This window comes from Chionomys nivalis, chromosome 12, assembly GCF_950005125.1.
Source record: "Chionomys nivalis chromosome 12, mChiNiv1.1, whole genome shotgun sequence".
Lineage (NCBI taxonomy): Eukaryota > Metazoa > Chordata > Mammalia > Rodentia > Cricetidae > Chionomys > Chionomys nivalis.
This window is the reverse complement of record NC_080097.1, coordinates 24016458-24035709: the sequence shown is the minus strand read 5'-3', so window position 1 is coordinate 24035709 and position 19252 is coordinate 24016458.

Here is a 19252-nt window from a genome sequence, read left to right as displayed (position 1 = left end):
ACTAAATGAATTTTGGATTATCATATTGTTACAAGCTTATGGGGTTTAAGGAGTGGAATGTGGTAGTTTGAATATAATTTACAATCATAATCTCATACGGAGTGTCATTATGAGGAGGTGTAGTTTTTTTTTTTTTTGGAGTGTGTATGCCTTGTTAGAGGAAGTAGGGGTGGGCTTGGAGGTTTCCTATGCTCATGATACCACCCAACGTCTCAGTTCACTTCCTGCTCTTTGCAAGACAAGATGTAGCCAGAGCCACATCAGCCTGCATGACACCATGCTCCCTGCCAAATGATAATGAACTGAACCTTAGAAAATGTTGACAAGCCACTCCAATTAACTGCTTTCTTTAAAAGGGAGGAGATAAATCTAGGTGCAGGAGAGACACACATGGACATGCAGAGGAAACAGGAGGTAAAAGATAGAAGAGAGGTAAAAAATAAAGATGAATATAAATGAATTAATTTAAGTTATAAGAGCTAGTTAGATGTAAGCCTAAACTGAGGCTGAGTTTTAATAATTAGTAAGTCTCTGTGTTGTTATTTGGGAACTGGCAGTACGAGAAAGATTTGCTACACTTGATTATTCAGATTCATGACTAAATAAGCTATTTTTGCATTGGGGCACTTCTTGTTCTTCATAATTTATGCTATATGCTACATGGGATAGATCCTTGATTATCAGAAACAAGTAACAAATTAACTACAATAAAGCAGATGTATTTTCCTTTAAGCACTAACAATATGTGATGTCTTAAAAAGCTATAAAATAAAATTTGTTTTTTTATGACTAAACAGTTTTAGGTTTAACTTGTATCTTCTTTTACTTTATGATCCCTAGCATTAGAGCCATTTTAATTTTTTGGTTCCAGTTGCAAATCTAATGATAAATAAATTCATTCTTGCGCAACATGAAGAATAAATTTTGCTTTTTCTTTGTACCAAGACTGAAATCATGCTAGAAGAACATTGAACACACATTTTTCATGGGAATGCAATTCTTCCATATGAGTTGAATCCTACACATGGTTCTCATGACAATGCAATTCTGCCTCATAACAACCAATTTTCTTGCTACCTTGAGGACTTATGCCCGGAACACTGAAGGCAGAATGTGGTAAAGGAAGAAAACTTCTCTGTGTTTTTCTCATAAGAATTAAGTTTTGATTTTTGGCCAAAAGTGGGCAGGCATTTTCATGATAAATGGGAAAATCTGTTTGGATGTAGGAATACAAATGGTTAAAGACAAGAAACAGCTATTACCTGGTCTAGTATTCCACTTATGCAGAGAAAACTCCTGGGTTATTCTGGGTTATTCTGATATGAAAGCTTTACCTGCTCTTCCTGACCTGAGCATAGCCAGCCTGTGCTTGCCCTGGGCTTCTCTGTCACTCACATGTTGATGGTATCCAACACCGAGACCTCACTTGCCATATATCACTATTGTTCAGACAATGGAGATTTTAGATGCTAATTGAATTTCTCTCTGAAATGAAGAGCTTTTTTCCAATGCAACAATTTGTCAAGTAAAAAATGATTTGATCATTACTGTAGAATGTGTCATAGTGTCTATATAATTCACATTAGTTTTATGTTACTTTCACGTAAAAGTCTCATCACTTTTTCCCACAATATCCATGTGCTGCCTTTTTATAAGATTATGTGTGTTAAAGGAAAATTGCATTTTTTTCTAGTTTCTGGTTTGTCCAAAATTTTCATTTTGGTGACATGGTTATCCCACTTTAAAAGGTACCCGAGAAAATATTAAAACTACATTTTAATTATTGCTTTTACTTTCTCTGTGAATGTTTCATTAACCACAACCACATGTGTTAAGGTTGATCTTGACAACATGGAAACTCTGTGCCATCAGGAATGATACACAGACATGTCCTCTTTCCCAGGCATGCTCTATACATGCAGGTTTGCTTCCTGGGGGCATCAATGCATTTCAGCTTCTTTTTCTCTCTATCTTGAAATCTTTCATGAAAAAATGAAACTTCCTATTTTCCATTTGTTTGTTAGTAAGAATGATTTTACATTTGTATTCCTTTATATAAAACTTAGGGAGATGAATATCTCATTTTTTAAGTATAGGTAGAGGTCTTAGCTTTGTATATGAAGATTCATTCATCATCAAAAGACTTATGACTTCTCTGTTTGAAAACCATGTAAAAGAGTCTTGTGTGAGCTTAATGCTGTTGATAGTAGGTGACTTATTTTTATTACTTTCATGTACTAGATAAGCACTGTTTTATTTAAGATGGTATAAATCATACCAACACAGCAAATAAATGAGGATTTGATTTTTCTGATTCTTTTCAAATATTTTATGTTTCAAATACAATCACTAGAAAGAGGCATATATAAAGGTTTTAAAAAGCGAGATTTTTTTTACAGATCTTCCCATAACATAGTGACATAAAGTAAATAAGTAACCCTCTGAAAACAGTGTTAGCTTAATTTTACTGTTCTGTGAATAGAAGATAGCAGTAATCATTTATGAATCAGCTTATCAGCTTATAAATTTTATATAACTTTAAAGAAAATTATTAGATAAATTTAGTATTAGATATTTTAAACTCATGTCTTTGCAGCCACAGAAAATGACATCTACCTTTTCAGGTTTTAGTGTGTATATGAGAATCTGTCAATCATGTTGCAAGATGTTTCATATCTCAATGTGTCTGTCAGGAAGTCCTAGTCAAGATATATTGGAGTTATTCTGGGTAAATGACTGAAATGAGTCCCTTTTGAAATCTCAGAAGTAATTACTAAGGCCAACAATGCATGTGCAAATTTGGAATTAAAAAGTAAATCTGGAAATACATTGTCAAGCCCCAAACCTTTCAAAGGTAGAATTACTTTTGAAGAGTTATTTTAATATTTATCTTTATGGAGGAAAAAATGATTGTTTCTTCTTTTATTTTTAAAAAGAAACATTTCAGTTGGAACATCTAGGAAAAGCTACTTAAATGACTTTCCAACATTTAACAAAAGTATTCATCCTGTCTTTCATTGAGAAAGTTAAAATCTTTCAGAAAACCACCCCACCAAGTTCTCTTCTGAGGGTTCCATAGGGACTTTGGTCACCTTTGAATTCTAAAGATGAAAGCCAAATTAGAATTCCGCTTTTCCTCTCTTATCTTAATTGAACGTCAATATCTACGCTCATTTTAAGATATAGGAATGTAAAAATATTTAGGGCAAGACAAACACTTTTTTATTTTTTTTTTTTTTTACTTATTTATTTATTTTTATTCTTTTTTAATTAAAATTTCCACCTGCTCCCCATTTCCCATTTCCCTCCCCTCCTCCCAAATATTGCCCTCCCCCCACTTCCCTCCCCCTATCCCCACTCCTCTTCTCCTCCCCCCACTCCATTCCCCCTCCCTCTCGATACTGAAGAGCAGTCCAAATTCCCTGCCCTGCGGGAAGACCAAGGTCCTTCTATCTACGTCCAGAAAGGTGAGCGTCCAAACAGGCTAAGCTCCCACAAAGCCAGTTCATGTATTAGGATCGAAACCTAGTGCCATTGTCCTTGGCTTCTCATCAGTCTTCATTGACCGGGAGAAGATCTTCACCAACCCTGCAACAGACAAAGGTCTGATCACCAAAATATATAAAGAACTCAAGAAACTAAACTTTAAAATGCTAATGAACCCAATAAAAAAATGGGGCACTGATCTGAACAGAGAATTCTCAACAGAAGAAATTCAAACACTTTTTTAAATAACACAAATCACCGCTTACCAATGAATTCAACCGTTTTCGTTTGTCTGTTTAGTTGGTTGCCTTGTTTAATGAGGCTCTGTCTGTAAAATATAGTCTAGAGTAGCTTGAATCACTGTCTCCAATCCTGAGAATATGGTCTTGTGACACATCACACATGCCCTCATAGTTCCCTTAAAATATGTCAAATCTTACTGTCAAAATCACAGTGTGATAGAAAATTTGGTACATATATATGTGTGTGTGTATATATATGTGTGTGTGTATATATATGGTATATATGAAATCACTAAATAACATGTAAATGTTTATAAACTCTAAATTCTAAAGTTTCTATTATCTTTCAATTTCTTTTAATTCTTTTATTTGATCAACAAGAAGCATACTTATGTGAATGCTGTTAATGCTATGAGTTTGGCACCATCATTCTAAACTTTATTTTACTTGTATTGAGCATTAAATAATTACAGACAGTAGATGATATACCCCCACAGGTACTTTCTAAGTTTTATTTCTGATTAATTTCCTGAGTTAATTATATTTATTTTCAGACAACTTCACCCACTCACATTCTTATAACCTTAGTTCTATATATGTAGAGCAATTAACATAGACAATTTTGGTATTTGTTAATGTGAAGACTTCAGTGAAATTTCTGAAATTCTCTGATGCAGGCTGCTCAGATGACTCATTGTAGAAAGGTGCTTGCCTCCAAGCCCGATGACCGGAGTTCAATACCCAGTAACACAAGGGAGAAGAGAAAAAGTGACTCTTCAAGACATCCTTTTCTGGTCATAAGACAGGGTGACTGCAATTTGTATAATGCCACACTCAAAAATCAGTACATAAATACTTAAAAGATTGTAATTCTCTGGTAACTCTTTTATTCATTCCAAGTATATATGATAATAACAACTCTCTTAAGTTTTGCAATGGATACTTCCCCAGATGATCTGAATCTTTGATGTATTTGTCACAAGTTAGTTCTGTATTCAGTTACATATACCTTTAGTATATATGGTACACTAAACATTAAATAGACCTTATATCAATTAATATTATAGTCCTGCATCTCAAAAGTCTCAGAGTCCTCAAGACAATATTTATCAACTTCAACTAATGCTATACTGATCTTAGCCTAGAAATTATTTGTATTAGTTTGCTACTGTAGTGTAGTAAGTCTCTTACATTGGGAAAATTTAAAACAATTTTTGATTTTAAGTGTTTAAGTAAGATTTTTGATATGACCCCATAGAGCGTTCTGCTTAGAATTTAACTTTTTTGAAACTAAGATATCAAGCAGATTGCATTGTCAAGATCATCTTGAATAAGAATAGATCCAGCATTTATTTTATCAGATAAGAATTTGTTTACTTACTAAGGTCCATGATATCCCACCTTTTAACACTGAAGTTCACCGTTCAAAGTTCAACTTTGAAGTTCACCATCAGTACCCACCATGTTCCTCTATAACAAGCAACAAGGCAGCTTTGAGCTGTGCAGCCAGTGGGAGAACACTGGAGAACAGGAAAAATAGACCAGGCTCTCTTGCAAAGCTTTTGTGACTAGGTGGTGTCTACACAGATCAATATCCTTCCATCTCTGTCTTATAGAACCAGAGCAGTACTTTTTTTTCTTTATATTTAAAGGTAGTCCCATATTTGAAATGAGTAAGCTGTACAGAATACAAGTATCAGGATTTTTTTTTTTTTTTTTTTTTTTTTGGTTTTTCGAGACAGGGTTTCTCTGTGGTTTTGGAGCCTGTCCTGGAACTAGCTCTGTAGACCAGGCTGGTCTCAAACTCACAGAGATCCGCCTGCCTCTGCCTCCCAAGTGCTGGGATTGATTAAAGGTGTGCGTCACCACCGCCCGGCAAATATCAGGAATTTTAAGAAACTGTTTACAACTCTGACCATCTATCCCAAAATATGATGGTAATTGATTGTATTTTTTGATATTCATAGACTATTAAGAGTATAGGCTATATTAACTTTTGAGTTCCAGCCTTGAGGGGTTTCACACATTCCAGAGTAGGGGCGTATGGATTTGAAATTTTAGATAGGAGGACAGAGATAGAAAAGAAACAGAGAAGTAGAATAGAACTAAGAGGGCAACCCAGGAAATACTGAATTCGCCCACATTTATTATTATGCTTATACACCCCAATCTGTAAGTGTGGAAAGAAGCCAAAAGACTGCTTTAATGTGATACAAAGAATGAACAGAGTAATTACCTGCTTTAATACCTGAAAAATCAAGCAACTATATCCTGAGTTAAGCATTCTATTGTTTAGGGCAGGGCATGCAGTGACCACACCGTAAAATAAGCACCCTTTAGGCAGTGACTCCCTGGGTCAAACCTCCTGTCATCATACCCTTGAAGGAGCAGAAATATGCCTGAACTTTCTGATCTTTGATCAAGTTTGAATGGATTTACCTCCATGGGCCGTCTCAATACCGAAAACACCTTGTAACCACATCTTGTTAATAACCACACGGTAAATCAGACCACTTGTCAATAACCTTGAAAGACCAAGAGTAGACTTACAATCTCTGTCCTTCATTCAAGATGGAGTGGATCCAATTCTGTCGACCCCTGCAGTTAGGGAGATGCAATGAAGAATTCATTGGTATGTTAACCATGTATGTATATTATAACTCTGTAGATATTGAAGTTTACAACTTTGATCTTTTGAAATTATCCAATCTTCTTTACCAAAATATGAGAAAATACTGTGGTATCAAACTATACCACATGGTTTAAAATCTACTGTATTGGTGCTAGTGCCTGATACTACAAGACAAAACAAATTGCAATTGGAGATATGAATAGTGAATGCATCAAAATAGTTATAAGATTTAAAAGGAAACAAAGTCTCAATATTTTGAGATATTCTACCATAAACATATCTAGATTTAGAAAAAAAGAATATGTCAGCATGGATATCTCAGTCCTTAAAACTTCATAATAATAAATGAAAAATATACGCTATAAGCTTTTTTGTCTTTGCATTTTTGAACTTCTGTCCTGATGGTTTCCTCCTTCTTGCTTCTATAGTTGGGAAATGAGTGTCTGCAGCAGTAATATGCAAGAAATAGCCCGTTCTCTGATGGATCCTTATTACTTATTAAATGTTTAATAGGCTGCAAGCCTCACTCGAAGCTCTGTTTCATTCCCCTTGGTGTGTATAGTATTACTTGTCAGGGGAAGAATATTAGCAGTTCTTGGAGAGTTTTATAAATAGGATTAGAAAAAACTTCAAGAGAGTTATTTTATTCCATTTAGCTTATGCTGAGTTGAGTTTCAAGCATAATAACCTCAATGGGGAATATTACTAAAGTTAAGTGGAAAACAGAAGGAAGAAAAATCCTTACCTGTACATAGAAAAAAATAAAGCATTTAAGAAACTTTTCTTTACAGAATCTTCAGTGCTTAAGAAGAGAGAAAGGTCGTTGGCTCAACAAGCAACCTCCTGCTGTTTTCCTCATCAAGGCTTGCATGTTGTCTCTTCACACACTCTGCTCTCCTCTTTGTCTAATACATATTGACTTCCTTATTTCACCATTGCTGTGATATTTTGAAGTAGCCTTGGTAACCCTGAAGAATTTTCTTTCTTTGCAAAACAGAGGGTCATTTCTCTGAAGGTCTTTGACATATCCCTTCAAATTGGAAGTGGTTCTGTAGGTTAAGGTGATCTAGTTCTGAATAGAATTTTTTTTTTAAGATCCTAACACAGGGTTTATACAGATTGAGCTACAGGGATGTGTATTAAACTTGAAACATTCAAATTGTGTGTGTGTGTGTGTGTGTGTGTGTCTGTATGTGAAGGTACATAGAAATGTGTGTCTACACAAAACTTTAATACTAATTTGCAGTGGAAAACTGCTTGGATTGCATGGGAAAGAACTTCATCCACATTTGGTAGACTTCTTTGTTGCTGTGACAGAAAAGCTAAACAAAATAATGGCAAGATTTCTTGTAACTCATCTTTCAGATGTTTTTCTCCACCATGACAGGGATGGCCATAGCTAGGAGACAAACTCACCTTTGTGCAGCCAGGAACCACAGTAGATGAAGGCAGTAAGTTGCCAGTGTAAGAGATAAGCCCAAAGAGAGGCACAATAATCTACTTCCTCTAGCACTCCTATCATGCTAGGAATCCATCCTGGATTCAATTCATCCCCAAGCCAAAACTCTCAGAATTCAAGCGCAATATATTTACGATTGGATCCCTGAGGAATGAAGATTTGGCACATTTTATATTCAAACCATAACAATTATTTGTAATCTCAGTAAGATGAAACTATTCATTTCTATCTGGATAAGTTACTTCAGCACATTCCACATCCTTAGTAAATGTCCTGTGGGTTAATATTTTTGTTTTATTTTCTGCAAAACACAAGTATTATGGCCATGCATTCAATGTCACCAAGTTTTCGGTTCCTACTTTCCTCATTACTGTTTGACATACGGAGTACAAAAAAAAAAAAAAAAAAAAAAAAAAAAGGAGGTCTAATAAGGTCTAATAAGAATAGTTTTTTTTTTTTTTTAGAATTGCTTCGAATACAAAAACCTATTTTGGGAGAAATATCACTTTCCATTATTAAACTTAAAGTTAGAGCATTAGTGACTTTTTTGAGTTTTACTAGCCTTTGTCAAAACAAATCCTTTTCTGACTTAACTTCTCCCAAAGCTTAGGCACTTCAAAGGGTTTTGAAGTGACCCATCACGGAAATAGATATCCCACCTAGGATTTCCCCTGTCTGGTTTTTGCTCTAAAAATGGTTCTAACTCTAGGTATGTTTGGGAACCTGAGACTATTTTTTTCCTCTTGAGATTCTCTCCCCAAGAGAATGCATATGTGTTCACAATTTAACTTTAGGACTGCCAGATTCAGAGGACCAACAATAAACAATGCATGTAGCCAAATTTGATTTTCAGAAGAACAAGAGATTAATGTTTAGATAAACATAAGATGATTTTAAGTATAAGGACCTCACGTACAATAGTAGGATTTAAACGTTGTTATATTGCTTGCCATGAGGCAATTTAGAATCTTCGGTTTCTTAATTGGATCAAACCTCCCCTTGCTTCAGCACAGCCGCTCTGCTATGAGCTGCTGTACATGAGTGACAGGCCAAAACACAGAAAAATGCAGCACACCCTGAACTCATATTATTTTACCGAATAATCCAATTTCTTTCTAATTTGCCTTATCTCTAAAACAGGATAAGAATGTATATTGTCCTGGCTAGTTTCTGTCAGTATGATATATGATAGAGTCAAATGGAAAGATGAACCTCAATTGTGAAAATGCTGCCATCCAATTAACTGTAAGCAGTTCTACGGGTCCTTTTCTTCACCTCTACTTGTTATCAGAGGACCTGGCCCCTGGGAGGCAGTGGAGCCATGGACAAGTGGTCCTGAGTGGTATCAGAAGGCAGAAAAGCACGTTAAGCAAGACATAAAGAGCAAGGTAGAAGGTAGCACTCTTCCATGGCCTCTGCTTCAGCTCCTACCTCCAGGTTCGTGTATGCCTCAAGTTTCTGCCCTGAAAGCCTCAGTGATAGCCTGCTATTTGAAAGTGCAAGATGAAACACACCGTTTGCTCTTCAGGTTGCTATTATTCATAGTATTTTTCTCAAAAACTGGAGTCCCAACTGTATGATGTATCAAATAAAGTACATATACATGTTTCTTCCACAAGAATCTTCATAGGACATCTGCCCAGTACACTATTTTTATAATGTCCAGAATATTATCTTTTGTGTACTGTATAGCATTTCAAAATTTTCTATTGAACTGAAGTTTTTCAGTGAAATATATATAATAAAGACATATAAACACACAGTTATATAAAATCTAGTTATCATCTATTCATTTACTAACACACAAAGTAATACTATATAAATATCATGAATTATTTTCAAAAGGTATATAATACTTATAATACAATATGTAAATACTTTGTGTAGTTAAACAGGTGTGTTACAAAAATTGGTGTATAGTTTAAAATACCTTTAGACTATACCAGATTAAAAAAATAATAGCAGATGCAAATTTTACACAGTAAAATCTTACTTCTACATTCTACTGCTCCTTTGTTTTTACGTCTCTCAGAGGCAGTTATTGTTCCAAACTAGTTTCAGGCCTGGTGAGATGGCTACATGGTTACAAGCACTCCCTGCCCCTTCAGAAGAGAAGAGTTTGTTTCTGCGCACCTGTGCCATACATTTTTACAACAGCCTGCAACTCTAGATCCATGGGAACCAACACTGGCTTCTGGCTTCTGCAGGTTCCTCTTACACATGCTACAGTCTCCCACAGACACAGAAATAAACACATAAATGGAAACAGAAAAACGATCTACTTTCAAAATCACTGTCTCTCAATTGACATGGAAAGGAGTGATTACTACTTTAAAGAAACAGAAGGATAACATAGGTCCAAATTAATGGGGTCAGGCTCAGCTTTGCTTGCTGTCTACCAGTAATACATCATCGTGGTAGTTTCGATGACAATGGACTCCATAGCTACATAGATTTGAAGAGTTATTCACCAAGGAATGGCGCTATCTGAAAGGATTTGGAGGTGCGGCATTGTTGGAAGCAGTATGTCATACTGATACACCTATACATAACACTGAACCACCATATTTTTTTTCTGTTTTGCTTATAAAACTTCCTGTGTAAAACAGATTTTCTAAGAATTCAGAAAGACACATATCCTAAAACTTTTCAAACAGAGTAGGGATTTTTCTTAAAGCCTGAAATGTGGTAATAAAATATAATATGTATATACATATGTTTAAGATTAGCTTTCAATTAGTATTTGCCTCTGTGTGTGGAGCTAGGAACATGAGTGCAGGTGCCTGAGTATGACGGTGGCATCAGATCCTCTGGATGTGGAGTTATAGGCAATTACAGAGCTCAGGTCCTCTGCAAGAGCAGTGTGACTTATGCCTGATTCCAGAGATTGGTCTCCAGGTTGAGCATGTATCTTTTGGAAGTATCAAACTCTTAAGAATTAAATAAAAATAAAAATCTTCATGAGGAAAAGATAATTTTTACATCAATAAAGAAAGAAATCAAAGGCAAACTTCCTTATTTCAATTCACACTTCCAAAGGAAACCTTGTTGTCAGTAACACTCTCCACGTTTACTGAACTAGCAACTTGCTCTCTATGAGATTATACATATATATATATATACAAGAATTACAGTGAAAACTCTGTAAGTAATTTGATGAAATAAGCATTACACTAAAATTTAAAAAAAACTAAGCCACTGGTTATAAACATCCAAATTAAGCTGACAAGAAAGAAACCCAAAATAAATAAACAGAATATTTACCCAAAATAGAGAAAATTAATGTTTTGAAATTCTAGTTTTACTTTCAGATATTATGAATTATATTACAAATATTCAAAATGGTATAATAAAATTTCCAGATGCAAGATAAAGAAAGTGATAGTTAGGTGACGATATTACTTTAGAAATGCTTGAAGGATTTAATGTTTTGATTGAAAGTGACTATTAGGTGCCAACTAGTTCAAATGAGAAAAGTCCCACAATGTAACAGAATTCAAAGCCTGTGCTCTAGAGAAAAGCCTTTAAATCTTTCTTTAAAATAATATATTTGACTGAAGGATAATTGAAAATTAGATTGGCACCAGACAAACCCCGTCCTCGAAAATTCAGAAAGACAATTCAATAATACTTTCAACGTTCTAAGTGATAATTTTATCAAATCTAATATTCTGTCCCCAAGTGAGTCAGCTAGGAAGAGTTGCTTAAAAACAGAAGAAATCCGTGCTATGCTTTGGAACAGGCCCCATACCTCACCATTCTTATACAGCAGACGGTGTTGTGAAGAGGCATGATGGTCGCCTCTTGCAGTTTTGCTTGTCCCTAAACAGGGGGCATAGTCATGCCTTACAGTCGGATCTCTGGGGTCCTTCTTGCAGCATGGAAATCAAGACAGTCTTGTAAGAACCTTAGGGACATAATTTCCATTCAATTTTCTGCTTAGCTCAAAACGTTGTCAGTGTCTAACTAATTACTAAGCTTTATCTGCAGTCTGGCCTCTGTCGTTGACTGTTGTCCTTCAGGGGTGTGGATGTGGTAGCCAACAGCAGGTAATCTTGTTTCTGCTATCTGTGTATAAAAAGAACTATTGAAACATATTTAAACACATTGTTTACTTTACTGAGGTGGCAAGCCCTAGCAGCTATAGAGTGTGAGCCACCAAGCCGCTCCTCTTAGACCGCTTTCCCACTTAAAGGTTCCAGGACCTTACACTCTCAAGTGCATTGAAAGGGGTCTAGATTATTATTGTTTTCTTCTTTTCAAATTCTGCATTCAGAGTCACGTGATGAATCTTGATTTCCCTTAGTGATTTTCTTAAGAATGCCCATGAAAACCCGGCGCTGGTGAGGAAGGATTACTGCTGAGGTACTTTATTTCTTCACAAAGCAGAAGTTGTCTTCGATACTTGACCCACTAGCCAAATTTCACTCTTGTTACCAGACACAGCTCTGTTCCTGAGCTGCACATAGCAGCCAGGAAGTTGAGAATTGAGTATCAAAACTGAATTTAGCTCTCCCAGGGCTTTTGATTAGAGACTGGCAAGGGAACCTGGCTCTGATAAAGGGTGTTAAGCAAGCCAGTGGTACACCTTGCAACACTACCAAATTAAATTTAAGAACACATCAAAAGATAATTTCTAACAGATAAACAGATCAGGAAAAGATTTTGGATCCTCAAAAACATCCACTATTCTTCTTGGATGAAGAAAGTACTGAAAAATGTGCTCATAGGTAAAAATTCACAAAATCTTAGATATCAGGAAATTATGAAATTAAAGAAAAAATGAATCAAAATTCTATGCCAAAAATTAAGTATTTATGATGGTTTGGATATTAAAAGACCTTCACTCTTCACAGTGGGTCTTGAGCAGCTCCGAGCTTTCTGTCACTTGTTTTCTTTTCTTTTTTTCTCCTGTTCCAATAGAAATATTCAAGAAGGACCTGCAGCTCATGCCCACAAAGAATTGACTGTTCAAATGCCTCTCTAACCCTGATAGGCTGTATTCCCTCAAACTGAACTAAAATAGAAAGAATTTCCTTAAATTGTTTCTTGTTAGGTATTGGTCATAGTGATGAAAAAACTTAAGAATATAGAATTGATGTTAAGAGCAGTAAGAGCTAATCGCTGCTATTAAGAACATTGGCGGTGGTATATTGTATTATAGTTGATAGAAATCGATAATGTTGAGTTTCATTTTCTTATAAGAAAGACGAAAAAGAACCTAAAAGGTTCACAGCAACAAAAACAATTTAACTATGTGAAAAAATATAGTATGAATTTAAGTAATCCTGAAACACTTTTATAGATTTTCTTCTCTTTTCTTTTTTTAATCTTTTCTTGATTGAAGTCAATCATATTGTTTTAACTTGATATAAAAGGTGGGCAAACATGATACTGTGGGACTTTTGTATTCATACTTAGTTTATTCTACTAGACGTAGTTATTATTTAAGAACATAAGTACTGTAAACTTGAAGAATATAAGAAGTAGTGCACTGTATTGACATTATAAAACAGTTGGAAGAATCAATGAATTTCAACAAATACTGTTAATTATCCAAAAATTAAGAATTTATATTTACATGTAGACATAAATGTATATATCACATATAAATTTCATATATTCACACACACAAATATATATATGTAAAAATGCCAAAATTATAGCCTTTGCTGGACAGGATGTGGAGAATGGGGTACACTCATCCATTGCTGGTGGGAATGCAAACTTGTGCAACCACTTTGGAAAGCAGTGTGGCGGTTTCTCAGGAAATTCGGGATCAACCTACCCCTGGACCCAGCAATACCACTCTTTGGAATATACCCAAGAGATGTCCTATCATACAACAAAAGTATATGCTCAACTATGTTCATAGCAGCATTGTTTGTAATAGCCAGAACCTAGAAACAACCTAGATGCCCTTCAATGGAAGAATGGATGAAAAAAGTATGGAATATATACATATTAGAGTACTACTCAGCAGTAAAAAACAATGACTTCTTGGATTTTGCATGTAAATGGACAGAAATAGAAAACACTATCCTGAGTGAGGTAAACCAGACCCAAAAAGAGGAGCATGGGATGTACACACTCATATTTGGTTTCTAGCCATAAATAAAGGACATTGAGCCTATAATTCGTGATCCTAGAGAAGCTAAATAAGAAGGTGAACCCAAAGAAAAACATATAGGCATCCTCCTGGATATTAACCTTCATCAGGCAATGAAAGGAGACAGAGACAGAGTCCCACATTGGAGCACCAGACAACAACCCCAAGGTCCAAATCAGGAGCAGAAGGAGAGAGAGCACGAGCAAGGAACTCAGGACCGCGAGGGGTGCACCCACATACTGAGAAAATGGGGATGTTCTTTCGGGAACTCATCAAGGCCAGCTGGACTGGGTCTGAAAAAGCATGGGATAATACTGGACTCACTGAACATAGTGGACATTGAGGACTGCTGAGAAGTCAAGAACAATGGCACTGGGTTTTGATCCTACTGCACATACTGGCTTTGTGGGAGCCTAGGCTGTTTGGATGTTCACCTTAATAGACCTGGAAGGAGGTGGGAGGTCCTTGGACTCCCCACAGGGCAGGGAACCCTGACTGCTCTTAGGGCTGATGAGAGAGGGGGAGTTGATTGGGGGACGGGGAGGGATATGGGAGGCGGTGGTGGGAAAGAGACAGAAATTTTTAATAAATAAATAAATTAATAAAAAAATGCCAAAATTAAAGCTTAAAACTATTGAATATAAACATAAATTGTATGGTTAATAGGAAAGGAATTAAATATGAGGGATTCTCTAAGGTGAAATAAGTACTGCAGACATAGCTCATGAATTAAGAGTGATTATTGAGCAATCACGAGGACTAGAATTCAGATCCTAGTATCCATGTCACAAGCTGAGTGTAACACAAACACCTGTAAGTCCAATAACAAGCGATCCAATATAATGTCCTCTTTTGACCTTCACATCCCTATACACACATGTGCACATGCCTCTTACACAAGTATATATAAACACACACATACACACATATAAGCAAATAAAAACAAATATTTTATAAAATATGTTGCTTAATACTTGATATTTATGGACAAATATAATAGAACCTATCAGTCAATGTTAGTATTAGTAATCTAAAAATAAGCTAAACATTTTGCAGTAGAAAATTTGTCTTACATACAATTTAGGCTGCCTAGATTATTAACTCTAGGAAGATATAAACAAAAATGTAGTTACTTTTATAATAAATATGCTGAATATTGAGGCACAACTCACTTCATTAGTGTAAGTTAGAATTTATTTTTATATATTGAGAGAAATGTCAAATATGTGTGTGTGTGTGTGTGTCAGAGAGAGAGACAGAGACAGAGTGAGAGGGAGAGAGAGATTATTCTAAATCACCATTACGTCCTTAATATATGTAGCAACTTAAAATAAGTTGTTTTAGGTTTTTCTTAAGTTTTTTCTGTATGCAAAATCTGAACAAGTGTGCCTATCAATGACTTTAATGCCCTTATTTGTTTTTCAAAATATGGTGGTTGAACAAACAGCATGTCCATTATTGCTAATTTCTTTCAATAGTCCTTGGTATTGCTTCTGTGATACAGTTAATTCTACAGGGTTGGTAACCGGTGCTCCCTTTATTGAATGTGGGTCTATCTAAGGAAGGTACTTACAGAATGAGTAGAATCTGTATTCATTCCTTCATTCCCCTGGTTGTTCTCAATAGTCTCTTGCCAAAAATGGTAGCCTTTCACTGCACCCGTTCCACAGATACTAAGACTCTTATTCATGTACAAGCTGTGCTGGGTTTGTAATACTTATTGCTATCATCTAGACAGAATTGCAGTGTCCCGTCAATCACAAATGCAACTTGACTTCTGAAGGTGTTAAACTGTGAAAAACAAATATGTAGCTTTTACGAATATAATTCCATATTTAACCTACTGTAGAGCTTTTCTACTGCTGAGAAATATGGCCATCAAGTACTGACTTCTTAGACAGTTAATGTTCAATAGTCACATTGATTCTGACCCTTCCTGTCAATACACAAACCAGCTACAATGACTTTTCAATGAATATTAACTCATTTCTACTGTCTCACAGGACACATATAGTACATATTATAATTTTCCTTGTGCCATTTATAGCCCTAATCATGAATACAGGAGAACATAAACAATATTAAATAGATGTATACAAAGTAGTGACTGGTTTGGGAAAATGTATACAGGACCGGTACAGTTGTAGCAGATGGCAGAGCAAGATGTGCATTGGGCCACATACCACACTGTTGTAAAGCTTATAACCACCTACTTAGCAAGGAATACATTTTTATCATCTACATTTTTCATTATTGAATGCATAGCTTTAGATGATTTCTGTTTAATAGAAGCAAAATATAAACTGAAAGTATGATTTTGTACATTGAAAAGTAAATGGATAGGTTTTGATAATATATATAAACTCAAAATTAAGATTATTTAAACATATAGTCGGAGTAAAATATTATTTCAAAATTATACATATTTTGAGACCAAGTGTTCCAAATCAAGTATATGCTAATTGAAATAGCATATTCCAATTTGGACTAGGACTCAATAGCCAAACATGGTTGGTAATTAGCAAGCGTTTTTGTTTAAGTGCTAGTATACTTATTCATTTAGGTGTCTTTGAGTGGCTTGCAAAACTTTTTTATCGTTCAGCTTTGAAATAGAGTATTGTATATATTTGGTTGCAGTTTCATTTACTTTTCTAGCAGCAAGTTCGCCAACAGATCCTGGGATTCTGAAATAATATGTCACCTCAAGGGTGAGAGAATCTCCAAGATTGCACTGATTCTCAGAATAAAAGAAAAAGGTAAGACCCATTCACAATTATTCTCAAAGTAGAGACATCTAGAAGAAAAGTCTTACTTGAATGGGGCCTTGAATTCACTACTGATCGTCTATACTCAAGTCTGATTGTGAATAATCTCTCCATATATATGAATTCATGTACGTATATGTTTGTTTTTCCTTCTCTTCTTTTCCCTACTTTTCTCCCTTCTTTCTCCTCTTCTGTCTCTTTCATGGCCATTCCTATTTAAACCCACCACTTTTATATCATACTTGGTTAACCTCTTATATTATTTTAAACTTTTCCTTTGATTTCCTTTTTTTCCCTAAGTTTGTTCTGTTTCCTCTGTCTTCAGACATACAATCCATCCTTAGTTCATCCTTCATGAGTGGCAGTGATGTTTTTCCCCGAACAGGAATGAGTCTAGTCACTTGCTCACACACTAACAGTAGTCTGATTTCTGTTGCCTAACCCTGTGTGTATGCTGAGTGCCAGCAACTTGTCATGGTTCTCATGTGTTTAATTCTTGATGGTAATTTATACTCTGCATAATTTCATAAATTTCATTCAACTGTCTTTCACTAGAGTGCCTTTGACATTCTGAGAAATGCTCATCAAGCTTGTTTCTGTGGGGCATGACACTCACAAATCTTTATTATGACTGTATGTTGGGAATGAAAAATGAGAGGGTTGTTGTCCAAGGCCATCTGTTTTTGTGGTTAGTAGTATAACAAATGTTTTATACATTTAACATTATTTTGAGGCATATCACATAAGAATAAGTCAATCAATAAATATATACTGCTAATTCATAAAACAACTATTCATTCAAGTAAAATAGAAAATAATATTTTTGTTAGAAAGTGTTTAATAAAGACTATGTGATAATGAAAAATCACAACCTGAAAGGGCATTCGTATTGTTTTCTATGGGGTAAGATTAAAAGATATGTTGTAAAAGGAAGAAAGAAGACTCACAAATCTTAAGAGAAAGGAAAATGTTATTATTCCATACGAGATCGGACTTGTAATCCCACACACTAAATTTAATGAAATTTAAAAATATTACGTATGTGTGCATGTGTGTGTGTGGTATGTGGTGTGTGTGTACGTGTGTGTGTGGTATGTGGTGTGTATGTGTGTACATGTCAAATGTTTGGTGTATGTGTGTTATGTGTGGTATGTTTGGTTTGTGTATTTGGTAGGTGTGTGGTGTATGTGAGTGTGGTATGTGTAGCCTGTGTGTGCATGGTATATGGTGGGTGTGATATGTGTGGTACTTGTAGTTTGTGTGTGTATGTTACATGGTGTGTGTGTGCAATATGTGTCATGTGTTTGTGTCTGTGGTATGTTTGGTGTGTGTGGCATCTGTTTGTATGTGGTATATGGTATGTGTGTTTCTTGTGTGTGGTGTGTGTGTGTAGATGTGGTATGTGTAATGTGTATTTGGTGTGTTTACTGTGTGTGATATGTGTGGTATATATGATATGTGGTGTGTGTGTGGAATATGTGTCATGTGTTTTCACATGTGGTATGTTTGATGTGTATTGTGTGATTGTCATGTATGGTGTGTCTGTGGCATGTGTGTATGGTATGTTGGGCGTGTGTGGTTTGTGTTTGTGTGTGTGGTATGTTCCATGTTTTATGTGTGTGTGTGTGTGTTTGTGATATATGTGTGTATGTGTGTGTGTGATATGTTGGGTGTGTGGTTAGTGTTTGTGTGTGTGGTATATTCTGTGTTTTGTGTGTGTGTTTGTGTATGTGGTATGTTGGGTATGTGTGGTGCGTGTGTGTGGTGTATGTGAGGAGTGTGGTGTGTACATATGCAGTATGTGTGGGTTTTGTGTGTGTGTGAATGACTTCTCTATATAGGTTTATTCATATGAATTTGGGCAATCATGAAGTCAGAGAAGAGCAGCACATCCAGAACTTGATTTGCAGGTAGTGTTAGTCACTTGAATTGGGTCTTGAGGACAAACTTCTATGATGGATTAGTATTTGCTTCTAACCATTGAGCACTCTCTTAAGCCACAATTTATTAATTTTTTAAATGTTGAATTTAAGCCTTCATTAGTAAACTAATTCTGTCTATTCCTATTTCACTGGTGAGAAAACAAGCAAAACATAGAAACAGGGTTCAGTTTTAAGGTGTATAAGGTTCAGCCACAGCAGCAGGAACAAGAGAACAAGGATCTATGGCATTAGTAATTTTTTTTTATTTATTTTTTATTCTTTTTTAATTAAAATTTCCACCTGCTCCCCGTTTCCCATTTCTCTCCCCTCCTCCCAAATATTGCCCTCTCCCCCCACTCCCCTCCCCCTATCCCCATTCCTCTTCTCCTCCCCCCACACCATTCCCCCTCCCTCTCGATACTGAAGAGCAGTCCAAATTCTCTGCCCTGCGGGAAGACGAAGGTCTTCTATCTACGTCCAGGAAGGTGAGCGTCTAAACAGGCTAAGCTCCCACAAAGCCAGTTCATGTATTAGGATCGAAGCCTAGTGCCATTGTCCTTGGCTTCTCATCTGCCTTCATTGTCCGCCATGCTCAGAGAGTCCAGAATCAACCCATGCTTATTCAGTCCCAGACCAG